Source organism: Agelaius tricolor, unplaced genomic scaffold (assembly GCF_023055355.1).
Source record: "Agelaius tricolor isolate 1412-34295 unplaced genomic scaffold, bAgeTri1.0.p SCAF_8, whole genome shotgun sequence".
NCBI classification, from domain to species: domain Eukaryota; kingdom Metazoa; phylum Chordata; class Aves; order Passeriformes; family Icteridae; genus Agelaius; species Agelaius tricolor.
The window spans coordinates 33,333,745-33,359,349 of NW_027269268.1; the positions used below are offsets into that span (position 1 = coordinate 33,333,745).

The 25,605-nt window shown below is 35.8% G+C and overlaps 1 long non-coding RNA gene across 1 annotated transcript; it reads right to left on the bottom strand.

Moving 5' to 3' along the window:
• Positions 1 to 3,493: 3,493 nt before the first annotated feature.
• On the bottom strand, positions 3,494 to 25,211 carry LOC139592626 (uncharacterized). Its single transcript, XR_011680068.1, has 3 exons — positions 25,065 to 25,211; positions 19,520 to 19,657; positions 3,494 to 4,345 (listed from the first exon to the last, which is right to left on the bottom strand). It is a non-coding gene; the product is annotated as an uncharacterized lncRNA (long non-coding RNA).
• Positions 25,212 to 25,605: the final 394 nt, after the last annotated feature.

The window sequence follows — 25,605 nt, forward strand, 5'->3', positions numbered from 1 at the left end:
TTGTACTCCAGACCCTTCACCAGCCTCATTGCCTTTCTCTGGACCTCTGTGCCTCAATTTCTTTGCTAGACTGAACAGAGTACTCGAGGTGCAGCCTCATCTGTGCTGATCACTGTCCCAGTCCTGCTGGCCACACTATTTCTGGTACAGTCCAGGATGCCATTGGCCTTCTCGGCCACCTGGGCACACTGCTGGCTCATGTTCAGCTGTGTTGGCCAGCACTCCCAGGTCCTTTTCCTCTAAGCTGCTTCCCACTTACTCATCCCCCAGCCTGTAGCACTGCAGGGGAAGCATGGGATCCAGCACTTTGCCTTATTGAATATACAAGGTTGACCATGGATCCAGCCTATCCAGATCCCTCTGCAGAGCCTTCCTGCCCTCCTGCAAATCAGCACTCCTAGCTAACATAGTGTCATCTGCAAACTTACTGAGGGTGCATTCAATCCCTGATCATTGATAAAGGTATTGAACAGGACTGGGCCCAACACTGAGCCCTTGGCAACCACACTTGTGACTTGCTGCCAGCTGGATGCAACTCTGTTCACCCACATCCTGGGCCTGGCCATCCATGCAGTTTTTTACCCAGTGATTTTACACTATTCCACACCAGGGAAAGTCAGTGTCTCTAGGAGAATGTTGTGGAAAACTGTGTCAAAGGCTTTACTAAAGTCCAGGTAGATGACATCCACAGCCTTTCCCACATCCACTAAGCAAGTCACGTTGTCATAGGAGATCATTCATTTTAGGTTCTTGGTTTGGTGGTTTTTTTCCCAACATTTTAGTACTTATATTTGATAGCAATCTGGTAAATTTTTACAATAGAGAAAATCAGGTTGTACATTGCCCTTGGAGCCAGATGTCTCTGGTAATCCTTTCTTTCTTTGGGAGTTCACTGTACTTTCTTATGCTGATCACTGGGAAATTGCTTTTATCATGAGGAATTGTAGGGTGGTTATATGTAGAACTATGATGTTCTTCCTAAAGTTTAAATTGTTTTATGTTAGTACTGTCACTGAGAGTGAATGAAAGAAATTATTACCAACACTGTGTATGATAAGGGCTAAGTTTCCTTTTTTTTTTACTTTATGTTTTAAGTTAGAGTTATAATAAGATAGTTAAAAGACCACATTGTCAGAAAACAGACAAGATCAATTGTATCAAAAACATGGACATATTTTATCAGAAGGACTGGCAAAATTTGTTTTAAAAATAAATCAAGGAGCAACATATAGATGTTTACTTTGTACATCACAGTCTATTTCTACCTTCACTGTAGGAGTATTTTTTAAAAGAAAAGCCTTTTGATGAAGAGGATAACTGTCAAAACTACAGCTGTTACAGGCCCACATGATAATTCATAAGGTGTGTCAAACCTTCAAAGCATTCTAAGAATACAAAACAGAAATTATACACTATTAGGCTTGTTTTAAAACTAAGATGTTTGTTTCCAAAATTTATGATAGAACGCAAATTCTCCCACTCTTGTTGAAAATGTTTCCTTGTTTCCTAATTTGTAACTATAAAGTTACTGAAAGTAATTGCACACAGTTACCCATGACTTTGTAACATCCTAAGTAATTCTTTATAATTTCTTCAATGTACAAAATTCACATCAAGTCATATTTTGTACAGAATTATCTACCACAAATCATTTTACCTTCTTTCTGTGTATTAAAAGAATTAACTTTCAGTTGGATAGGTAAACAGAATTCTGTATATATGAACACTTCAAGATTTAGAAGAAAAAAGGAAATTGAACTGATGTCATGCTGCTTCTGTCAAAATCCCATATGGTCTCTGCACATTAAGGAGTTTGGTAGTGGGGGCACTATGCCAGCACATTCCCAAAGCTGTAGAACCTCAGAGCTCAGTCCAGCTAATACTCAGTGCACATCTATTTTTTTCAGTGCATATCTTTTCTTTGGAATCTGTTCTCTACTCCTTCATACAGCCTAGTTTATAAAGGCAGAGGCTCTCGGATCTTGTCTTGAGAAAATATGTAACAGCTCATTGCAAAACAACATTTTTACTTTTACTATTTGATTGGATACTATTTTATCAATCAAAGATTTTTAACTATTATGTATGAGTAAAAAAATAATGCCCTTTGTTCTGACAGGACAGTGCTTGACTCAAGATTATCTACTTACCTTTGAAAAAGTTCTTTTAAAGACAAAGCAGTTAATAAACCAGCCTCTCCTGTATGAAGTAATGCAAAATACAGAAGAATTTTTTTTAGCACTTCAACATCTTATGTAATAAACCTCTTCAAAATTTGATTTGGTGTTTTTGTTTAGAAGTCATTTCAGTGTAATTTTTCATCAATAGATATTTATCAATAAAACTATCCCTAGTACTTTTCCAGTTTTCCAACATCCCCAAAATGGATGACTTTCCCTCAATTCCTATCCATGCAATACAAATATGCAGAAACAGTAGTTAATTAATGTAACTCTTCCCATTTAGATTTTGGGCTGACTTGCTGTGATACTACCTATAGCACAGAGCTTTTTACTTTAAACTAAGCTTAAACCTTGCATGTTCAGCTGTGTTATGTTCAAAAAGGAATCTCTAATGTAAAAGTTCTCTTTAGTTAAACTACTGACATTTCACCCAGATCTTTTGCCTAGTTCTTTCTTTTGTTACTTTCTTGGGTTTGGCGGAGTTTTTTACTATTTTTAAGGTTAAATTCCCCATTTTTAAATTCAATTATCATTGAAGCTGATTGAAAAATGCAAATTTGATGGGGGTAGAAGAGAAAGCTCATTTGAATTTTGTTTACATCACAACTTCCAGGAAAAAAAAGTATTCCTATCTGAACCACTTAAACTTTCCTCTGGTTCTGTTTCTTTCAACAGAAAGGAAATTAAAGCCTTGGCTTTTTGTATGTCTATTTGAAATCATCCTTTTAACTTTATGTTTCTGTAGGCAAAAAGAGTAATTGAAAAGAACTGTACAGAGAGCAAACCATAATTCTGACTTTAACCAAGAAAAGGAGAAAAAGAGAGAAAGCATTTCATCTTAATAATTATTTTCCCTCTACAAATTCTAGTTCTCTGAGGTCATACAAGATGAAATTAGCCACCATTCCATGCTAACCCATTCAGAGATAGACACATGGAAAAAGTTAGGCTGGAGGGGATGTCTTGAAGCCACCTAAGCAGCTTCTTGCTTTTTTCAGCAGAGTTGCTTCCCCACTTGAGTCAGTCTTCAGCTTGTACCATTGCATTAGGTTATTTGATCCCATGTGCAAGGTTGTTATTTGATCCCATGTGCAAGGTTTTGCATTTGACTAAATGAAATGTCTAAATTTCCTTACAGCCAAATGCTTCAGCTTGAGGTCCCTTTGACATGTCCCTGGTAAGGTAGGAGTAGACCATTTCACATCCACACCACTGATGGAAATGTTCCACAGCACTGAATGCTGAGGAATATAACACACAGTCCATGTTACTCATTAAACAAGGGATTAAATCTGAAATGCTTACCAAGGTTGATATTAACAACATCCATTGCTCTTCTCTTGCCCACAGAGCTTTTCATTTCTTCATAGATGGCAATGACTGTGGTCATCATTTACCTTTGGTAAGGCCAAGATGTCCATTCCCAATAACCTTTCTGTTCTGGTTTCCAAAACATTTCAGGAGCATTTGCTTCACAATTTTCCTGAGTACTGACATTAGGCCTACAAGATTGTAGTAACTAAATCCTCTACCTTTCTCTTTTTGAAGATGAATGTAGCCAGTTATTTTTTTCATTAATTTTTTGCACAACACCTTAAAGACATTCATGTGCAGCCTCTCAACATCACCCAGCTCCATCAGGATTCTCAGAGGATTTCCAACAGCTCACACATGCTTATGCCCACTTAAGCAATATCTAACTCAACTCACTTCTGCTGTGGGTAGTGCTTCCCCAGAACCTGTTACTTGGCACAGAGAGCTGGGATTCCTGGGAGCAGAACTTGCCAGGTCAAGGGCCAGGAGGCATAAATTTTCTGTCTTTGCCTTACTTCTTCTGTATTGCCTATCATTTTCCTGAATGAGCCAAAATGCATAATTTTGGAACTTAAGGACTTGATTGCAGCTGTTTGTTTTCTCACTTTGCTCACGATCTGAAGCAGTACTGCTTCAATGTCAGTCAGTCAGATTAAGGTTGACAATGACTGTCACATCCTTGATTAGGTCTTCTCTATTTATGTGTAGCAGCAAAGTCTCTCTTCTGATTGTTCTGTCCCGTCTCTTTGCCAAATAATTGTCCCCAATGCAAGCCAGGAGTCTGTGGCATTGCTTGTACCCCACTGCATTGCCCATCCAGCAGCAGGTATTAAAATTACTTTGTAAGTCTGTTAAATGAAAAGAAAAAAAGTAAGTCACCAATGTTCATCTTAACATTAGTATATCATTAAAAGCAAAAGACCAAGCAAATCTGATGTGTGTCAAATGTCCAATGCACACTTTGAATATTCCTATCAGTGAAAAGTGCAGTGTATTCAAAAGATAACAGCTGAAGTGTCCTCTAAGTGTCCTAACACCAAGAGAAACTCACACAGCTGTGTTTAAAATTTTGTGTGAGAGTACCATGCAGTGTACTCTGTCTCAGCCCTCAAAAGCTGTAATAGGGAAACTTTTAAAGCAGGCAGTGTCTGCTTTTTTCCCTGCTTTCCACTTTTCACTGGAAATACTCTCTAGAAGGGCTAGCAGCCTGACCTTCCTCACATTTCTGCAATTAAGCCATGACTGGGAGGGATACAAGGAAAAGGGATCTGTCAGCTTTTTAAAGAATAGCTTTAGTATTCACAGTGTACTATGAATGTGTGAAAGAAGCGGCCATCCTTGAAAAGCAGAGTAAATTCCAGGGGAAAACAAATACAGAAACTGACACAAAAACATCCCTTAAAGGAAAAAAAATCCACAACCAAAAAATCTCCAAAAAAAACCCACCACCAACAAAAACCACACCAACCAAAAAAACCCACCAACAAAAAAAAAAAAAAAAAAAACCAAACCAAAACCAAAAAACCAAAACAAAGAAGAAAAGAAGAAAATAGCTTTATTTCCCCCTTTGGAGAGAGAATAGAGGAAAATAACTTCATTCAGTACTACTCTGTCTATACATATGACAGAGTAGGATATATAACTATATATAGGATATATAACTATACATAGGACTAAATGTCTTCAAGTCTGAGGTTTTTCTTGAAATCCTGTTAACAAAAATAAACATTTGTCAATCATTTTCAATGCAGAATAGTAGACTGAATGAATATTAACAAATAAATTACAGTTGTGTTTCAGTATTGATTAAAATATTTAAAATAGACATATAAAAATTATATTTACCCCTTTGCAAGTATATTATCAGAAAGTTTAGCAAGAGGTTTTGTTTTTCTTAAGGGGCTTTTCAGAGCACCAACACCAACAAAGCTGAACTGAGGAAATTTCCTTTCTGTTTGAAATTTGAAATCAAAATAAATTCTCCATTCATTTGAACTGTACTGTCAAAATTTAGTATTAATTCTCCTTTTAAATTTTTCTTTTTCTCACCAATTGTATAATTTTTATCTTTCTCTTTTGTATTTTTTATATTGTTTCATTATTTCCAAATAATTTCTTTTTTCCAATAATTTAATTTTTTTCCAAAAGAAGTTAAGAAATTTTTTGAGAAAGAAGAATTTCCAGCAGAGGAAATTCATCAGTAGAAATTCCATGCAGGCAACTGCCAAGATATGAATTCAAACTCCACATGGATGTAAAATTACCATATATTCATATTTTACCATATATTCAATGGTAATCACCATTAAAAGAAAATATATTCTATTTTTTTATATCTATATATTCATATGTCTCATTTGGAATAGAATATATTTTCTTTCAATGGTGATTCTTTACTGAATGATATTAATACTTATTCCATTCTTTGGAAGGGGCAAAGAAACCCTAAACTGACTAGTTTATTTGCTTCATTAATTTTCCTCATCTGTACTTGGATCAAGTAACAGAAGTGTCAAGGAATAAATATGCATGAAAATGCTTTGATAAAAGATATTTCTCTATGTGTTTGACTTTATTTGTATAGTGGAACTAGTAAACAGCCCTATTGCATGGACCATCTCTTGACTCTGGTCTGATAGAAAAGTTCCATATAGCAAAGTTATTCTGATTTACATCTGAATAACAAAAGTTAATAATTCACTGTCATTTTAAGCAATAAAGAGTACATTTTTCAGGCAAAAATTTACAACAAAGAATCTCAGAATTTTAAGGTAGGAATTCTGGCAGTGGTACGTAATATACCCATTTATATACAATCTGGTGACACCTGGAGCTGGTATTACACTTATGATGATCTAATATGCCTAATATGAAACTGTGGAAATTAAAAAATTAGGTACCCAAAGAATTGCATCATTACACTTCAGTGAGATGCAATAACAATATTCTTTTAGTTAGAAGAGCAAGTAATTGACTGTGCTCCAGGTCACATTGATTAGATTTTAAAGAAAAATCCGTACATTTCCTGTCTATAATAGAGCTCCAAAAGTGACAGAGTTCAGTTGGCCTTAAAGTCAAAGCTATGTTATTCAATAAGAAGGCTCAGATAGAAGCTGCACCATAGTGAGACCATACTTAGGGACTTTGATGATCAAATATCTAACAAATGAATAGGGGATATTTTTTGTTTGGTTCAGTTTGGGGTGGTTTTTTGTTTTTTTTTCTTTGTATGTTTTTCTTTTGTTTTCTTTTTGTTTCTTGTTCAGCATTCTTGCTATAGCGTTTTTAAAATAAATTTGCTGAAATTTTTCTATATTGGAGGCAAAGATTTCTAATCAGACCTGTGTCTCTTGGCAGAGATTAGCAAAGTAATTTTCCCTAACTATGAAGATGAACAAGCTGTAATTTCTTTAATTTTGTACTAGAAAGCTAAACAGAACAGAAAGTTTTGAAGCAAATTTGTAAGTGAGCAGTATGAGACAAAAGCTTTACTTTGGTATTAAAGACAAGTTTTTCCTGGCTCAGTATTTAAATGCAAATATTTCTGTTTGCAACCTGAAAATCACAACATTATTTAGAGCTGAATCTCTATTTATTAACACCAGTTTATAAATTTCTACCTTAAATTCCTTATTACACCCTTTTCTGTGGAAATTATGACTGTATTTTTGGCCAGTAGTGTAATATAGCAAAATAGCCAGGTGTCTTACAAACCAAGAAAATAAGTGAGTCCTCGTGAATTTTGAATCCCTTGGTTGAGTCTATGCTCGCAGTCAGCCCCTGTGAGTAGAACAAGTATATGTTATGACTTGCTTACTTAAAAAAAAGCCAAACAGCATAGATATTATTGAAGACCTTGTTTCTTTTTTATAAATGACTGCTCCCATTCCATTTCCCATGCCTTTTGCATCCGGTGCTTTTGCACCATTACTTTAATCTGCTTTGGTTCCTCTGACACGCACAAAGGCATTGCCAGTTGGAAATAAACATGCCCATGTGTGTGGCCAACATAAATTCATAAGTGCAAGGATTGGAGGGAGTGGTAATAATTGATTGGAATAAGTGATACAATTGAGGAAAAAAATAAAACCAGCCCAACACAAAAACACACACTCAAGAACACCTATGGTCCTCCTCCCCTCACACACATCCCTTTTAGGTGTTCTAAAAGCAGTCATTTTTTTAATGAAAACTGGTCCTCTCTTGGCAATTTGACCTCTCCAAACTTCTTCAGCAATGATAGTGTCAACAATACTGTAACATTGTTTTTCTCGTTTTAAAATCCTCATTATACTGCAGTACTTATTATTTGACACCATACAGATATGCACTTACTTGGGGAAATGGAGATGAGCTCCCCAGCCACTGCAAATATCAGATTCATCAAGGCTCTTTATAAAAACAGATGTGGGAAGGTTTAGCAATTGTTGTTCTCAAAGGTACATGCACCTGGGAGAGTTACTCCAGGCACACGTGTGCTGTGTAGCAAGCATGAGTGAATAACCAGACAGTAAAATTGAGATAACATCAGCATGGAGAGGGCTCTAACATCATTGCTCCATTTTGCTCAGGCTCAGAGTACACACATGGGCAGATGCACTAGATTATCTAATGAGTTACTATATATTGTGCTTCTGAGCCCAACAAATATAAGAAACCTTATGGATACTCTTCAAAATGGCTATTGAGTTTCATAAAGAAAAATAAGTCTCAGATTTCAAAGCAGCAAAGCACGAGAATTATTCTGTATAATTTTATTACAAACAGCTTTTTTGCTTACTTTATGCCATATTTCAGTGTACCAAATAAATTTTATCATAATTATTTTATCATAATTTTTTCATTCAGATCACAAAATAAATCACATCCTCCTTTGCACAGACTATTAATTTTATTTTTTCATTGTAGTGATCATCTGTCCCTTATTTATGGCTGTCTGGTGTCCCTGTAGCAAAAGGTAATATTGCTTACATGGAAAAATAATAACAGAAATGCATACAAGGTATCTAGCTAAAGTTAGCTGTTGGCCAGTATAGTCAAGCAGCTGGAAAAAAACAATAGCCTCTGTCATGTTCAGTCTGAGCCAAGGCCTTTGAGTCAAACATATGGATTCTCATTAACTTTAGTTGGCTTTTCAGGTCTGTGTTCCATATGTATGCCAGTTTGAAAACTAAAAGTATTCTGTGAACTTATATTTGCTTAGTTTACCTTACATTAAAGTCTTATGCCCATTTTCTGAAATTTCATAATAAACTTGGATGAATAATATGTTTTCATTGTAGACTGAATTAGGAATTTAGAAACAAAATAATTCATGGTACTGGCCATGAAGTGTTTGAATAGGGAACATATAAAGATTATAAAAAGATATGAATGCTATTGATGAAAGCTGAGAGAGACTAGATATTAATGAAGCAGATACTGCATATGTTACATCCAGATGTAGAATGCCTCTGATATTTCTTTTGCCAGTGTTTGCCACTGAAGTGAAAACGTAATTTATAATAGTGCATTTTACCCCTCATGTATAATTAAAATTGCTAGGTGAACATATATACATATACGTACACACATATATATATACATATATACATATACACACATACATATATATACACACACAGTCTTTCTTAAATTCATCCAGGGATGGTGACTATAGCACCTCCCTGGGCAGTCAACACTTAACAACTCTTTTTGTGAAGAGACATTCCTCCTTATGTCCAGCCTGAACCTCCCTGATGCATCTTGAAGCTCTGCCCTCTTGTCCTGTCACTGGGTGCATGTGAGAAGAGGCCGATCCCACCTGGCTACACCCTCCTCTCAGAGAGTTGTAGAGAGTGATAAAGTCTCCCCTGAGCCTCCTCTTTTTTAGGCTAAACAACCCCGTATCTTTCAGCTGCTCCTCATATGACTTAGTCTTTCAACAGACCCATTCAACAGCTTTGTTTTCTTTCTCTGGACTTGCTCCAGCACCTCAATGTCCTTCCTGAGCTGTGGCCCAGATCTGGACACAGAACTCAAGGCGTGACCTCACAAGAGCCAGGTACAGGGGGAGAATTGTTTCCCTGGTCCTGCTGGCCACACTATTCCTGACACAAGCCAGGATGCCATTGGCTGTCTTGGCACACTGCTGGCTGATGGTCAGGCACTCTGCCCCGAGACTACAGCATTACATGGGACTGTTGGGAGCCACCATCTTCATTATTGTTTGATTCCATCTGCAAGATCTTGTACTTCATATGCAAAGACACATGGAAACATGAGATAGTCACAGAAGAAATGTGCTGGCTGACCAGCAGGAGCTCATCACTGTTGCCATCTGTCCTTTAGCTCACAGTGTTTTGGCAGCTGGAGAGAGGTTCTAGAACCTTCAATATCATTGAAGGTTCTATATATGATTGAAGGTTCTATATGTCATTGAAGGAGCCAGCTGCTGGGCCTGTCCCAAGAAGGCAGGCGATGATTACAGCTGTCTGTATCTCTCTCATACTGCCTGATACTGTCAACTCACCCATGCCTCCCAGAGCCTGGTCACTGAGCAGAGGAGCTCCTGTACCTGGGCACACCCTCCCCAGGGGTGCTCACTGCTGCAGTCCCATGCTGACCTAAGAGCAGGGCACAGCCTGAAGCTGACACCAGGGTGGCAGCGTGTCCCCAGTGAGCTCTGTCTGTGCACTGTGTCAGCCATGGTGGCGGCAGAGCTTAGAGAGACCATGGTTTTCTGCTGACTGGGTGCCACACCACACCCTGGTTGGGCTGGCAGGGCTCCAGCTCCCTTCCTGTGTGAATTACCACACAAAGTGCTGTGCAGGGCCCTGGCTGATCCCCACAGCCCATGTGCAATGCTCCTGACCACCAGAGCTCCCCAAGGGCTTCCTTTATGCATTACAGGATTGGCTACTATTGGTCCTGTCCCTGTGGGATCGCAGTGGCTCTCCCAGCTCTCTCAGAGGTTTCTTTTATTGAGAAACCCCCTCCCACCCCAAGTCATTAAGTGTATACTTGTATAATGTATGCTTGAAAAAAAGAAATTGGGAAATTTAGTAGTGAAGTTTCAAGAATGTCCTTATATCACTTTGATCTGTTTTTTCTAATGCTCTGATCAAAAGATTTCAGAATGCAGAGCAATTTGAGAGATTTTATGTATTGTTACACTACCATTAACAACTAAACTCTTTCATTTCAAGACATACCAAAAACATCCTTGCCACAGTTGTCTTAAATCAGAATTGATTTAGGAGAGTTATTCCCATCCCTCCATGCAACCTTGTTTTATCAAGATAAGAGCACTGCATGTAGCAATGGAAAGTTGGAGCAGATAAAAATAACTCCATTCAATCAATTTTGAAAATCTGATTTATATTGACAATAGGAAAGAAATTTCTTTATTTGTAATTTTATGCATGCTTATCTAGAGGACTAGGTGGCTTGTTGGATTGATACACTATTTTCTCTTTCTCATTTGCTTTCTACCATATCTCTGGAGATCAGGGACTTTCAGGTGTGAAGTTTTTCAAATAAAAAAATGGTTTTAAAAAAATTAGCTCAATATTGTTATGTAAGTTTCCTGGTTTCGTTACTTCTAGTTATCTGCACTGTATGCACGGATTTACTAAACTACAATTACAAAGCTATGAGTATATATGTATGTGAGGATATATGTAGTCCTTATACATATACCCATATACATGCAAATGCATATTTATACACACACACACACACACACACACACACATACACATATATATATATACACACACACACACACACAGAGCCAGGACAAGCAATAGATCAGGCTGAGCCAGGATGGGTGTTAAGAAAGGTCCTTTTTGACCATGTTGAACTCCCTTTATGACCTGTCTAGTGGATGGATGATCAAATGGTTGTGGATTTTGTCCATCTGGACTTCAGCAAAGCCTTTGATACCCTCTCCCATGGCATTCTCCTGGAGAAGCTGGGAGCCCATGTCTTAGGCAGAGCTGGCTGGATGGCCATGTTCAGAGAGTGATGGGTGAATGGTGCTGTATCCACTTGGTGTCTGTCCCCCAGGGCTAAGTATTTGGCCCAGTCCTGTTCAATACCTGTATTGATGATCTGGATGAGGGATTGAGAGTGCCCGCAGTATATTCAAAGACACCAAGTTAGGTGGGAGTATTGATCTCCTGCAGGATAAGAAGACTATAGAGGAATCTGCGCAGATAGATGGGCTGAGACATCACTCTGAGTCTGAAACTGCAGCATGAGTTTCAATGGCATCAAATTCTGGGTCCTACACTTCTGCCACAACAACCCCCTGTGGCACTACAGACTGGGAGCAGAGTGGCTGGAAAGCAGCCCATTGGGAAAGGACCTGGGAGTGCTGGTGGACAGCTGGCTGAGGGTGAACCAGCTGCATGTCCACATGTCCATGAACCCTAATGACGACCTGGGCTGTGCAAACAAATGGTGTGGACGGCAGGATTAGGAAATTATTTTCCCCCGTACTTGAAATACTTTTGAGCCCCTCACTCACTGCAAGAAGGACATTGAATGCTGGTGTTGGTCCAGGGAAAGGCAACGGAGGCGGTGAGGGGCCTGGAGCAGAATTCTTCTGAAAAATGGCTGAGAGAATGGGGAGTGTTTAGCCTGGAGAGAAGGAGGCTCAAGGGAGACTTTACAACTCTGCATCTATCTAGAAAGAGGTTTAAGTGAGGTGGGGGTGAGTCACTTCTCCCAGGCAAAAAGACAAAAGGAGAAATCCTCAAATTGTGCCAGAGGAGATTTGGATGGTATATTAGGAAAAAATTTCTTCACAGAAAGGGTTGTCAAGCATTGGAACAGGCTGCCCAGGGAAGAGGTCAAGTCAACAACCCTGGTGGTGTTTAAAAGACCTATAGGAGTGACACTTGAGGTATGGCTTAGTCATGGACTTGGCAGTGCTGTGTTAACATTTGCTTAACAGTGGGACTTGGTAATCCTAATGTTTTTTTCCCAACATAAATGATCCTATGATTATACTAATAATAATAATATTAAAAATGATATAGATAAAATAATATATATTGGTCCTTTAAAAATAGTAATATTTTAATGCATGTTTTTAGTATTTTAATTCACTTTAAATTTACATTATTTAGTGAAGAAGATTAAAGACACCATATGGGTAAAGGAAGAGAGGCAAAAAGCTTTTCAAAGGTCTTAAGTCCAGTTACCTTACAAATCTGCCACCTCATATGGGAATTTTTTCAGTGTTTCATGATTTACATAATCTACTTGAATACATTTTAGCTGTTACTGAGTATGGAGATGCTATATTCTCAGTGTAATTGAATTTGAAGATTTATCTGGTATCTTGTTTCATAACCAAGTCAGTATTTTTAGTCAAAAATCTTTAATCTACTCTTGTAGTTATTTTTCATTCCCAGTTAATTTGCTCAGTGCAGGTATGGAGAAAATGTCATGCTGACAAACACTCACAGCTCTTTACAGCTGTGTGGTATCATCAAGGCAGTTCTATCATTTTGGAGATTTGCACAACTGGTAGAATTATAATATCCTGAGTCCTAGATGTAGAGGTAGAAGCAGCAAGGGGTGTAAATTCTCTCAAGCAATGTGAAAAACAAGAATCTTTGAAAAGAAATATTGGGGTAAACCCTTGTACCAGTTGATTGGAAGGGACTTTCTTTGTGATTCAAATTACTTAGTAAGCACGACTCCAATTTCAAAGCCTAACCAACTCCCAGTGTTATAACCAGGAGCTTTACAATCTCCAGACTGGAAGTTAACTTCTTTATGGCAAAATGCATCAGAAAATGGGCTGCCATTGAGTAACTTCATGAGCAGCCTTCCCTGAACTGTTAATCAAAGTGATTGGCACCTGGATTTGAGCTCTCCAGGTTAATCCAGCTCACTAAGCCACTATGTTATCAATATCTCTCCACAGTGCTATATATTTATTGTATTTTTAATAGAAGTGCACCACATCAAACATCTGTTAAAGTCTCTGTAATTTAAAGGTAAAGAAGAGCATGGTTATTCCTGCATGATCAATGTTAGATATTCCTCAAATATCTGTGTTCAAATAAAAGAGCTGACTTCAGACAAAAGAAAAGTAGTTGTCTAGCGTGTCACATTGATGAGAGACTTGAAGTCATGGCTGAATCTGGATGGAAGATAAGAATCCTTCAGGTTTCATGTCAGCAGCTCCTGAATTCTGCTGAGCTTTTGGTGCTTAAGTGGCAAAGCAGGTTTTCTAGACATTAGTCTTAGAGTGATGAGGACAGACAAACTGTTTTCTGTCAGGAGGAAAACCATGGCTCTGCTACTGACAGCTGCTTCCCTTTGGTATCTGTTTCTTCTCTTGGACTGCAAATAGAGCTAGCACAAGCAGTGAAGCGCACAAGTACAGGGGAAGGGGTTATAGGAAGGAGGAAAGTGCTTGGAAGCCGGCTAGTCTTCACTGATTTCTCTGGTGGTCAGTAGAAACACTTGGCAGGGAGGGATATTTTTCCAATACTTGAGAGGGGTATCAAGTCAAGAGATGGTGGAGCCTGGTGAGGTGTGCAGGCAGGAAGGCTCTGCTGCCATGTCAAATCAAGAACACCAGGATTTGCTCTCTGTTTTTCTGGCTCTGGCACAAAATTTATTCCCTCATGAGATGTTCAGTCAAATCCGTATCTTGTTGACAAAACAACCTGAGGTAATTTTTCAAGTATTTTATCTGAGGTATGAAAGGCCTGTTTTTACCATTCTTTCTCTGATGTACTACTGAATTTTCATCTCTTCAATTTTGACAAGTCCAAACACGAAATCTAGAAAAAGTCATATGAAAGCTTTCAGTCTTTTCAGTGGTGTCTTATCTGACATGCAGCCTACTCATAGCAAATAATTTGCTTTGTTAAAATTGCATTTTTTAATTGTGTAGATAAACTTAAAACTGTAAACTCAGGTAATTATTTCTAGTGACATTTCCTCATCAAAACAAATTTCTGTGTTCATTAAGTAGTTTTGGTTGAAAATATTCTAATATATGTTTCTTTTTACACAAGTACAGATAAATTATATCTTTTTATTTGTTAGACTTTGCTCTTTAAAATTATTATGAAATAGTATAAACTTTATTAAGTAAATATATTTTCCTAGTTTCCTTGGAGAATTAAGATTATCAGTTACATGAATTTATATCCTATGTATCCACTCCCTTTTATTTGCTGTGTTTTGAAACTATATCCTAAAATACAATTAAGGTTTTCCATTTTTTATGCAATAACTGAAACTCAGTAGAAATATCGTAAAAATGAAAAAATTTTGTATTACGTATAGCAAACATTAGGTATAACTCAATTTATTTAGAACTACAATTTCTGATTTATGGGGGAAAAAACCCAACAACTCTTTCTGATGTATTTTGACAGAATCTTTTAATTCCTTTTTATTTCTTTCCTTTTATGTAAGAAGATTAATTTCTTTCTATTTTTTACTTCTTTCCTTTCTTCCAGGACAAAATCTTAATGAAAAACAGAAGGTTGCCCTAAGCCTGTATGAAAACTTTTAATTTTTTTCTTCCTATCAATAAAAGAAAAAAAAAGGCTTAAATGGTCTAACAATAGGTAGTGCTGTCCTCTTACTTTATGCAATTTTTTTTTGCATTAGTGTCATGTATAACTGAATCCCATGGAAATAGGTGTGAAAGCCCTTAATGAATTAACTGTCATTTCAACTGCAGGTATTAGCAGTTCAAAAATGCATATTTTTCTGCAGGAACAACAAGCATTCTTCTATGTAAATTAATCAAAAAAGGAAAGAACACTAAAAGGCAATTCAGACATCAAAGACACAAAGCTTCAGTATGTTCCACTGGTCACAGATAAAATGTATTAACACAACTGATAATTTCACTTGAAATTGCAGGTAATTTTACTCCTCTGTAACAAGTCATTAATTTTAGAATTGAGGCTTTACCTCTTTGATTCAACTCTGAAACCTTTTATGGTATGATTATTTCAAGGTACCAAATTTTTATTCTGGTGAGGACATTTGGAGAACATAGTTACCTAGCTCTCTTATCCAAGGCCAACTCATGCTGAAATTCCAGATTTGGATATTACTTTCATCTATTTGCAATGAAAATAAAATTATATAAGGAAAACAGGTATTCTCCTTAGTACTCTGAAATAAGCATCATATTATCTTTTTTTTTCAAAAATAGTATGGAAAGCAATTTTGTTCAAGGGGCAAAAAAGCCATTGTTGGAATGAATGGTCAATTTTACAAGACTGAAAACTCTTGTAATACTGATTTGCTTTGAATTAAAGATATTTTTTGTATCACTGCCAACTGTGATGAAGTGAAATGAACACTGTTCAACATGCCTTGAAAACGAAAAGCTTGCAATTTACAAAAATACTATCTGTCATCTATTTTACTTTTTAGACCTTTCAACTATCCACATTTCTTCAAAATGTGACCTTCCTTTTACCCCAGTTCTCTGCAACTGTTTGGAAAATCAATGGCAAGTTTACAATAACCAGCATGAAGCTTTACACACTGTGGAGAAGAAAACATTTTGATAAGCAAATGGATTTCAATGTCAGCCTTCTAAGCAGTTGCTACAGACAAATGATTTGAAAGATTATTGAAAATATACTGTCTTTTTAGAAAGTTACTTTTCTTCCCATGCAAGGCACAGGAGATTGAATCAGCTGCAGTACTGAATCGGCTGTACTGTCATTGATATGTGTGATCCTGCAGTCAAATAAAATCAGTGTCCAACTGTTCAACGTTTCTAGACCTTACTGAACTTTTCAACCAAAACAATTATATTTCTCCTTTTCTATTTTATTCTTTATTTTGCAGCATAAAACTTTGTGACCTTTTCTGTCAGAGCAATACATTGGAAATGGCAGTATGAAAAGTGCTTAGGCAATACAGAACCTTCAGACCAAAACTGTAATAAATCTTGTCCTTTTCTTCTTGTTTCCAAAATTAAATCTCTGCTTTTTTTTTTCTTTTTGTCCTGGTGAAACAAAGATTCATCAATGATCATGGGATCTGCATTGAGAAAAATTTCACAATTGCATAAATATCATATTCAGTAAGCTCTATTAGCTTATTGATTTTGGATTCTGTTTGAATGTTGCATGACAATTCAGAAGCTGTCTTTGTAAGTTACACCATTTTTGGATACTCCTGGTGGCACAGGATATATCAGGTGGAAGCAGCTGCAAAGAGTAAAGTCAGTAACTGATAATATATATTTCAAAGCAGAAGGCTCACTGTATCTATTTCAGATGCTGTAGTGGCTGCTGAGGTGGGTTTCACAAGAAAGAGCAAATACACAGGTGAAAGCTCTGTGATCAGGTGCTGTAATCTAACTGTTAAACATATAGTCACAAACCTGTCCAGACTGGATGCAACAGAGGATGCAAATGCAAGATTTCTGAGTCTCCTGTTTGCTTACTGGAGAAGGTAACACATGAGAGAGGAAGATGAAGTCTGTCTAGACATTTGGTAAATTTGTGGAATATCAGTCCCACTTATAATGCAGGGGACCTTTTCTTAAAAGACAGTTTTGATGGAGATCTACAATAACACAAAACAAAATTCACAGGCTCCTTCTCTTTCTCTTGTGCTCTTCCATCAGGCTTGAGTCTCACTAGTTTCTCCAACCTTCTCTAGCTACACCAGTTCTTTAAATAACATGAATTTCCCTTCTGCCTTGGCATTCAGAGATATTTTCATGTAACATTCCCATAAGACAATGTGTCAGGGAAGAGAAGAACACTGACTTGGCCAATAAATACATTGCTCATGGAGACCTCCTTAATGAGAGACTGCAGTGTTTACAAAATCCTTCTGTGAGTCTGCTTCATTCATTCAAAATCCTCAGGGATGAGTTTTCAAGCATTTCCACAGATTATTGTTTTACATGTTCATCTTTTTGCTGAAGAAATCCCCTTAGTTAATCTGTGAAGGTGAAAGACTGAAAGATAGTTTTGTTTGTTCATTATCTTCTGATTTCTAACATTGAAGAAGACTCCTTTGATCATTGTCAAAGAGGTTCTCCTATTGTTCATATTTACATTTTCATTATACATTTTTAATTATCTGATTTGCATACAGGAGGCTAAGAGCAATCAGCCTAAAACCACTATGCTGTATAAAAGTTTGATGGCAGCCCTGTTTTCCTATACCTTGTTTTCCTTCCCAGTAAGAATGTGAACATTGCAAACAAACAAAAGCTAAGTTGAAGCTGAAATGACTGCAAGGCAAATTTGACAGAAGCTTTTCATCTGAGCTAGAAAACTGTGAAATTCGGATGTGAGAAGTCATTGTCAGTTGTAGCAAACAACATTACTAAAAAACCCATGAATTTTTATGTAATTCCTAGTTGTAGTAGAACACATCAAGCCTTTCACAACTAATTTGTTGATATTGGATAGAAATAGTTTCATAATAAAAACTTTTGGATTTTAGCAGGAAAAAATGATTTGCTGATAAAATGTCAGATGACACTTTGGAAAATGGAAAATAATTAAAATTATTAAATAATTTAAAAATGGATTTTGCGCAGTCTTGCATAAAAAGAAAAATAAAAAATGGAATGTGACTCTTCTGAGCACTACATTTAAGTTTTAGTGGGGTCAATGGAACCATAGAAATATTTTACCTGAGAATGTGTTTTTCAGAAGCCTATGCTTTCAACTTATGCTTAACTTCATGGTGATGATTTTGAACCATGAAGTGGTTGAACACAATTAAAACTATATTTGTCTCAGAGTTAACAACCACTTTCAAAAAGGCACATCAAAATGGTCATCTCATCTGCTGACTAGAAGCAGATATATACACAGTGTTTGAGTTATAGCTCCATTTTACTTCCTTCTAGAAAATATTTATGCATGTGTTTTGCATGGTATTTTTCCATTTAGTAATGACAATGTTTTATTAAGATCCTTTTAAAAGCTAAACAGCTGGTGAATTACAAGAGTCTAAATAAAAGGTAACATTTTTTCTGGGTATTTAAGGCATTTTAAATATTATTCGTGTTCTATGGATTCTATTGAGATTCAGGTCAGGTGGCATCACAATTGAATCACTGTCCCTAAATTCATTTGAAGTTAACATCAACAGCAATGCCAATTGCTTCCAGATGAGGATCTGTTTCTTACTTGGATATTACAAGTAATATGAATTTTGGAAAAGGAGCATAAAGAATGATACAGATAGATCAAAGTTGAGCAAAACTGTAATTTTGTCCTGCTTCTTATGCCTGCTTCTACAAACAATATTGCATTGAGTTTTGGTGGGGATAATGAGTGAAGTGCTCAAGATAGAGATTTGACAATTACAGCCTAGTACCTATTTTCAGAACTGTAATTGATAAACAAGATATCTCTAGGAGACAGGCACACTCCATCAACAGATCTGAGCATGAGGTTTGCAGCACCTCAGGCTAAATAGGCAACAGAAATCTCTGAAAAGAGGTACTCAGGAAATGTTCTCTCTCTCGGACTTAAGCACCTAAAGCTAGGTCTGAATGAGGTGCTTTGTGAAACTGGAATGCATAACCCTTAACTGCTTTTGAAGCAGAGCAGAAAGCAAAAAAAATCTTATTTTCCTAATCCTTACAGGCCTGGGGCTTATAAACATTCCATGTTGATAGTTTCACATATGCTCAAGAAAGTTAAACAAAGGTTATATTAGTTGGAGAAATACTTCTTCAGACCTGTTAAACTCTACATGAAGAAAGAGAAAGACCATTGGAACAGAGTCCTTTGCCTAGGGCCTGGAGCAATGAACTTGCAAGTTTCATTACTGAAAATGTAGGGGGTTTCCAAAACTCCAAAGTACTGGGGTTATTAATCTGATGTTCTTATTCTGAACAAAATAAGGAAAAATTAAATATATATTAAAAAAAAGGTCACAAATCATGAAAAGAAAATTCAATGTAAAATATAAATTTCCCCTTGTCAAAAATTTTGATGACTAAAAGAAGTTCATATTTCTTTTTGTTACATTTCAGAAAAGTTGAAGTAACTTACATTCATTTTTCCTTGTTTAATTGTCTGCAGTAATTTTTATTCCTTGTCAATTTTTGGCTTACTATGGATATAGGAGTATTTTCCACAAGTTCTATCCAAAAATTTTGAGCACAAGGTAGACATAAAGATGTAGAAAAACTGGAAGAGAAAAGCACAAAAAATAAGATGTTATACTGAAGAGGATTGTGCTATATCTCAAACATGTATATGTTGTCTCTTTCTGTACTGGTCATTGCATCAGGACTGACACTTGGAACTAGTCTTATCTAAATTCCAAATTTTACTATTACTGTTTGAAAAAATAATCCTTAGACTGCTAAAAATTGATCAAGAAAAGTGAACTTGAGACCTCTATTTTAAAGGAGAGTTGTGATATCTGACAAGAAGAGAGAAGGCATTGCCAGTAAATCTGGTTTATTTTTTTTCATAAATTATGTGTTTACCTTGAGATATTAATACATATAGATACATAGCACTTAGAAATATTCATAAGTATACATTTAATACTAATTCATAATTTAATACTAAACTCATAAGTATACATTTAACATTAATTAGCAGATTCTATGATGAATATAGTAATATAGGTACACATATAAAATCTACGTTATATTCTATTAGGTCATCACAAGAACCTACTTGACTAATCTATGGACGTAATATCTATCACATTTAGGCATGCATATTTGTGCCTCAGTGCAAAGAAAATCTGTGTGAAACAGCTGCAGTTTTCTGTTCTTAAAGGGTAAAGCATGTTATGCTACTCTTATTGTATGGATGTTTTCTCTCAGGTGAAACTTTGACATTTGTACCTTCATAAAATCACCAGGACAGGTGATAACTGCTGCTCTGAAATAGCTCAGAGAAGCTGTTTGGAAGGTTCTCATGAAGAAAGACATCATGTGGTGGCCAAATGAGCATTTTGACATCAGTTATTATTTCTCCTTGGAAATGGCTGAGAAGAAGCCAAAGACTTGGCTATGTTGTGATACTTTCAGTATGAGCTGAAGGATGATGCAAAGCAAATGCCGACCTTCCTTTGGAAACCAATCCTGTTTTCTTAAAGGAAACCATGTTTTTCTACACAGCTTAATATAGCAGTTTATTGGTGTATACTTTTGTTCTGTAAAATCTGGTTATGAATAGTTGTTACATACAGTACAATATAAAACACTTAATATTAAGGACGATTAAAGAGAACTTAGAGAGAGAAACTTGAAAGAAATCCAGTATGAGCTGAAGTTTGCTTTTGCCTAAACAAGTCCTAAGACTGCCAGCTCTTTGTTGAAATTGTCACTGCCTCCTTTTGTGCAGCACTGAAAGTATTGCTGCAATTCTTGACTTGACTTCATACTATCAAGGTACCCTCCACTGCAGTGTAGCAACATGCATTCCACTATTAAAATAAAACAGCATCCCTTTTTTAAATTGTGCCAAATTTAAACAAAAGGATGGAAAATGAGCTGTTTTAAAGACTGAAGGATGAAGTTCAAATCTTTGTATTTTCAAATGTCCGGTTTTAATACTTTTAAGAACAACTACGATAAAAGTTTTAATAATGGAAATATTTTAAGAAAATTAAGATATAAAAGAAAAGTAGTGAAACTGAGGAAAACCAGATTCTTTTTGGGTTTCACTCCCCTTTTTGGCTGGAAGCACTTTTAAAAGTTGATGTTGCAAAGAATCTAAAAGACTATTTTGAATGTGTCTCCTATGGCATCCAAGCAGGTCCCACTAAAATTAATTTTTAGCTAGGAAAATTTTAGATTTTTTAAAATCATCTGAATATTCTTCATGATTAGATTAATATGGAAAGTAGAGCAAATAGAAAATCATGCACAGGACATAGTAATGGAAAATATCTTGTTATATTCATAGTCCTATTAAATGGTTTGGTTTGGTTTGGTTTGGAAGGGACCATAAAGATCATCTATTTCCAACCTCACCTGCCATGGACCAGGACACCTCCTGCTAGATCATTCCCTGATCTCTAGTGAAGAGAAATACAGCACAGCATATAAATCCTATGTAGTGAAAGAGAATATAAAAAGAATAGTATGATATTTATTTTTTGAAAATTTCTTTTAATCCTCTGAACTATCAACTACTTTAGGAAATCATGGAATCCTAAAGATGATATAGAATTTTTTGGAAGTATGTTGGGGAAAATAATAAAAACAAATTCAATATTTATAAAATGTGAGACCTAAAATAAATAATTGAATTTTAAAGCAAAACAGTTTTGATTTTGTATTTACATAGATGGTGGCACTCACAGCAAAGACATGGACAAATTATACTTTCATCCTGATACTTTTCCTGGCAACTGTTACTTTCCAAAACAAACACTAATAACTGGCTATCAAGATGAACATTGATTGTTTATACATCAATGTATGTGATTGTTTTTTGGTTTTTTTAAGCTGTAAAATCACACTAAATCATGGATGTTCACAAAATGTCCTTCCAATATGGCTGAATTTCTGCACAGATAATAGCACCCAAAGAGTTCATAAAAAAGAGCAATATTAATGACATATTTCCCATAAATTTCATTTTAAAATTCCCTTTCCCTGTTAGGATGTGAAGATGTTTTCATATTTTTGTTTGGGGTTTCTTAATGTTTTTTTTTAAAGGAAATAATTTAGAGCTGACTGAATCTTATAAAGTGGCTTTCATAAAAAATATTTTAAATAGGAAGTCAGATCCATTGCATATTATGCATCTCCTATTTGTTATCACAGTTTTTTTCCAGCCTGTGTGGTAAAATCTATTTGTTTTTCACAGCATTTGAGTCAGAAATGTTGCTAGGTAAAAGCTAAACAGAGACAATCTGCTACAAAAGTCAACAGAAATTGCAGCAACTAGAAATCAAACGGATCTGAATAAGATTAGAAAAATGCGTATTTTTCTGAGTTTAAACAACAATCTTCCATCTTCATCTTCCACAAGGGGGTTCAAACTCTTATCTTTGACTTAGAGGTGAATGAGATATGGTGCAATTCAGAATTTCAAACTCTGGGGTCAAGATACTTAACCTTGAGCTCACTGAGAGGATAATCAGGTACTTCTGATGAGGCTGGCAAAGCTGACACATGGCCTGTGTGAAGCAAATGAAAGTTGGGAAGAGCTGTGTCTCAGAAGGAGTTATAAAACAACAGGAGAATAAATGGTGCTGCAAGTGAGATGGTAAAGTAACATTATAGCAGAAAATGTGCTGAGATAAAAATAAGGAGCAGCTTAACCTATCAGCAGCTTCGGAGGAGGTCAGGGAAAAAAATAAATACCAATCAAACCACGAAGCAAAAGAGAGAGAGATGTAGTTATTCTTGGGTAGGAAAAGGTGACAGACATTCCCAGTATGTGAGGTGGGCAATTAATCTTAGATTTCTGTAAAGCAGCACCGTTGCTGGCAGCCTATGAAACACAATAACAGAGAAGGTCACAACTCCCCTTGAGAAGGATTTCTGCCTAGGTTTAATCACACTGGTACCTCCAGAGCTGCACCTGATTGCAGGAAAGTAACAGGTAAAGAAAAGGGGGCATAGGGCAAATTAGTAATTGCAAAAAATATTTGTTATGAATTAGGCCCTTTCTCTCTCTTCTCTTCTTGGCTTATGTGTGTTTGTTACTTTGACTCTTTACTGGCTACTGCATATAAAAAGGCCAGAATTTCTCTCAAGAAAATTTCTGTACAACCTGAATAGGATTTTTTTTTCTCCAGCACAAAAAAGGTTCAACCTGTAAGAAATTAAGAATGAAAAGGATCAGGGAATTAAACAACATCATCTCCAGAAATAGAATTGCATTTATTGTCAGCTACTTTATACCCAGTTAGGAGACAGTTCTGAGAGTCTGAGAGTTTTTTAGACCCACACTTGATGGTAAAAAAAGACATATTTCTCATTCTTATTATTTCCCCATTTCGCAGACCAAGAACTAAATTACCACCAGTGACATGTTTCCATATGTGCAGCAAATACAAAATTCCTAAAATGTGTTCACAGTACAACAAAATTCATCAGCGCATCAGCACTGCATATGTGAGGATATTGTTGCTTATATTGTGTTTGGAGAACATTTGTCATAAAGTAGAAGGAAATAAGATTTTTTGTTTTCCTGAGCATTTTAATTCAATGTCTCATTAAACTTATAGTTTTCTGCAAAATTGAGTAATCAGTTTGAATACTGAAAGTCTATTCATCACATAAGAAGTTACATTACGTTTTGTGGAAACCAACTCTATTCCACTTGGAAGTAAGCTTTCTTATCCAAGGCATAAATATATTTCAGGTTTTTAGCATCGGAAAAGGTAAAATTTTCCAAGCTTATTGAATTGCAGTAATAATCTCAGATATCAGAATACAAAAATAAGTCTTAAATTCACTTTTGTTTTGAATAAATAAAATATTTTTGTTATCAAAACCTGCACATTTAGTAATGGGAAATGAAGAGTTCTTTTCAGGAAAAAATACTAATTTCTTAGTTAGAACATATTTTCCTTAGGGGAAAAGCTTCCAAACTAGAATGGGGTCAGCTGACTAGCACACGACTTAAAGGGACATTGCCTTATTTTATGAATATATATATATCCTCAAATGCTTTAAAAAAGATAGGAAAAACCCTTTACACACTAAAATTTTTTCTTCATTATATATATATATATTATAAATATTTATCCTTAGTGGTATACTTTTTTTCTGTTCAGATCTCTAACAGAACCACAGACTTAGTCAATATTTAATTCAGTCCTAGTTATGCACTGAATGGATTGATGCAACTCAATTAGTCCTGCTTAAGAAAGAACCAGGCAGGATTGTGTTATGGAAGATTAGGGAGAGAATATAATCACATGCTGTGAAGACATTGTCAGTGTTTTATATGGGCAGTTTATAATGACCATAGACAGCTTTAATGGATATAAAATACACATGTGAAAACAGAGCACTTCCTGTACAATAATAAACTTAGTATGAGAAAATAGAATTAAACTAAATATTATAAAGAATAGGAAAAGGACCCTTTCACATGAGCAAAAAAAAAAGTATTTCCAGTTAATCAGATGCTGACTACTGTGGAAAAGATTTGTAATCCAGGGAAAATGGATTTTTACACAAGGGCCAGTCTGGCATAAACACATTCCACTGATATTAATACATTTGTATAGAATACATTGTAAAAACAGAACTCTGACATAGTGAATAACAAACTGTCTCTCTGCAAGCATTAGCTAAGTTTTAAAACAAAATGTTCATCTCTATGTCGGTGTCCTTTTTATGATTGCTTTCTACTACATCCAAGAGAATAATCACAGAAAATGAGTCAGTTTTACATAGCCCTCTTCACAAAAAAATACCCAAGCTCTGCATGATTTCATTGCCTGTCAGAACAATATTTAATCACTATTTTATAGTTGCAAAAATGGAATCTAAGGAGTCAAATTACTCAGTGGTGTACTTAACAAGTTTGTAATTACACCTATAATAAAAAAGTAGCTCTTACAAAAAAACTCTTTTTTGTAAGAGTTCTACAGCAGAAAATTTACCTTTCTTTTCTTCCTTCTTCTGAAATGGATAAGGTCTGCATGGATATATGGTCAAACACTAGAGTGAAAGGTTCTTTTTTTCTGCACAGTCTGTGGAGATGCATCTGCAAGACTTCACTCCTGAATGAGAGTGCTGCAGGAGACTCATGGCTAAAATAATCACTGAAAAAGTTTCAGTGTATAAAAAACTAACAACTTCATAAGGTCTGAATAATGGCAGATGAGATAGGACTAAAATACATGTTAATAAAAATACCAGCAATTTACCCTCAATATTGGTTGAGCCAGACTGTTATTTGGAAGCAAACACAAATTTCTCATGTTGTTTTTCTCACGTACTAGGCATTTTTGTTGTTATTCTTTCACAAAATCTAGATGCTGTGAGTCACAAACATTCTGTGCCTGTAGACAGCAAAATAAAAAGTCACGTTTCTCTGAAACAGATCTAAATATTTATGTAGATAATCTGCTGACTATCCTAAGGCTTATACGTGCTGCTTGAATATATACACATATGCAGCTCTCTTAAAAATTGGTTGAA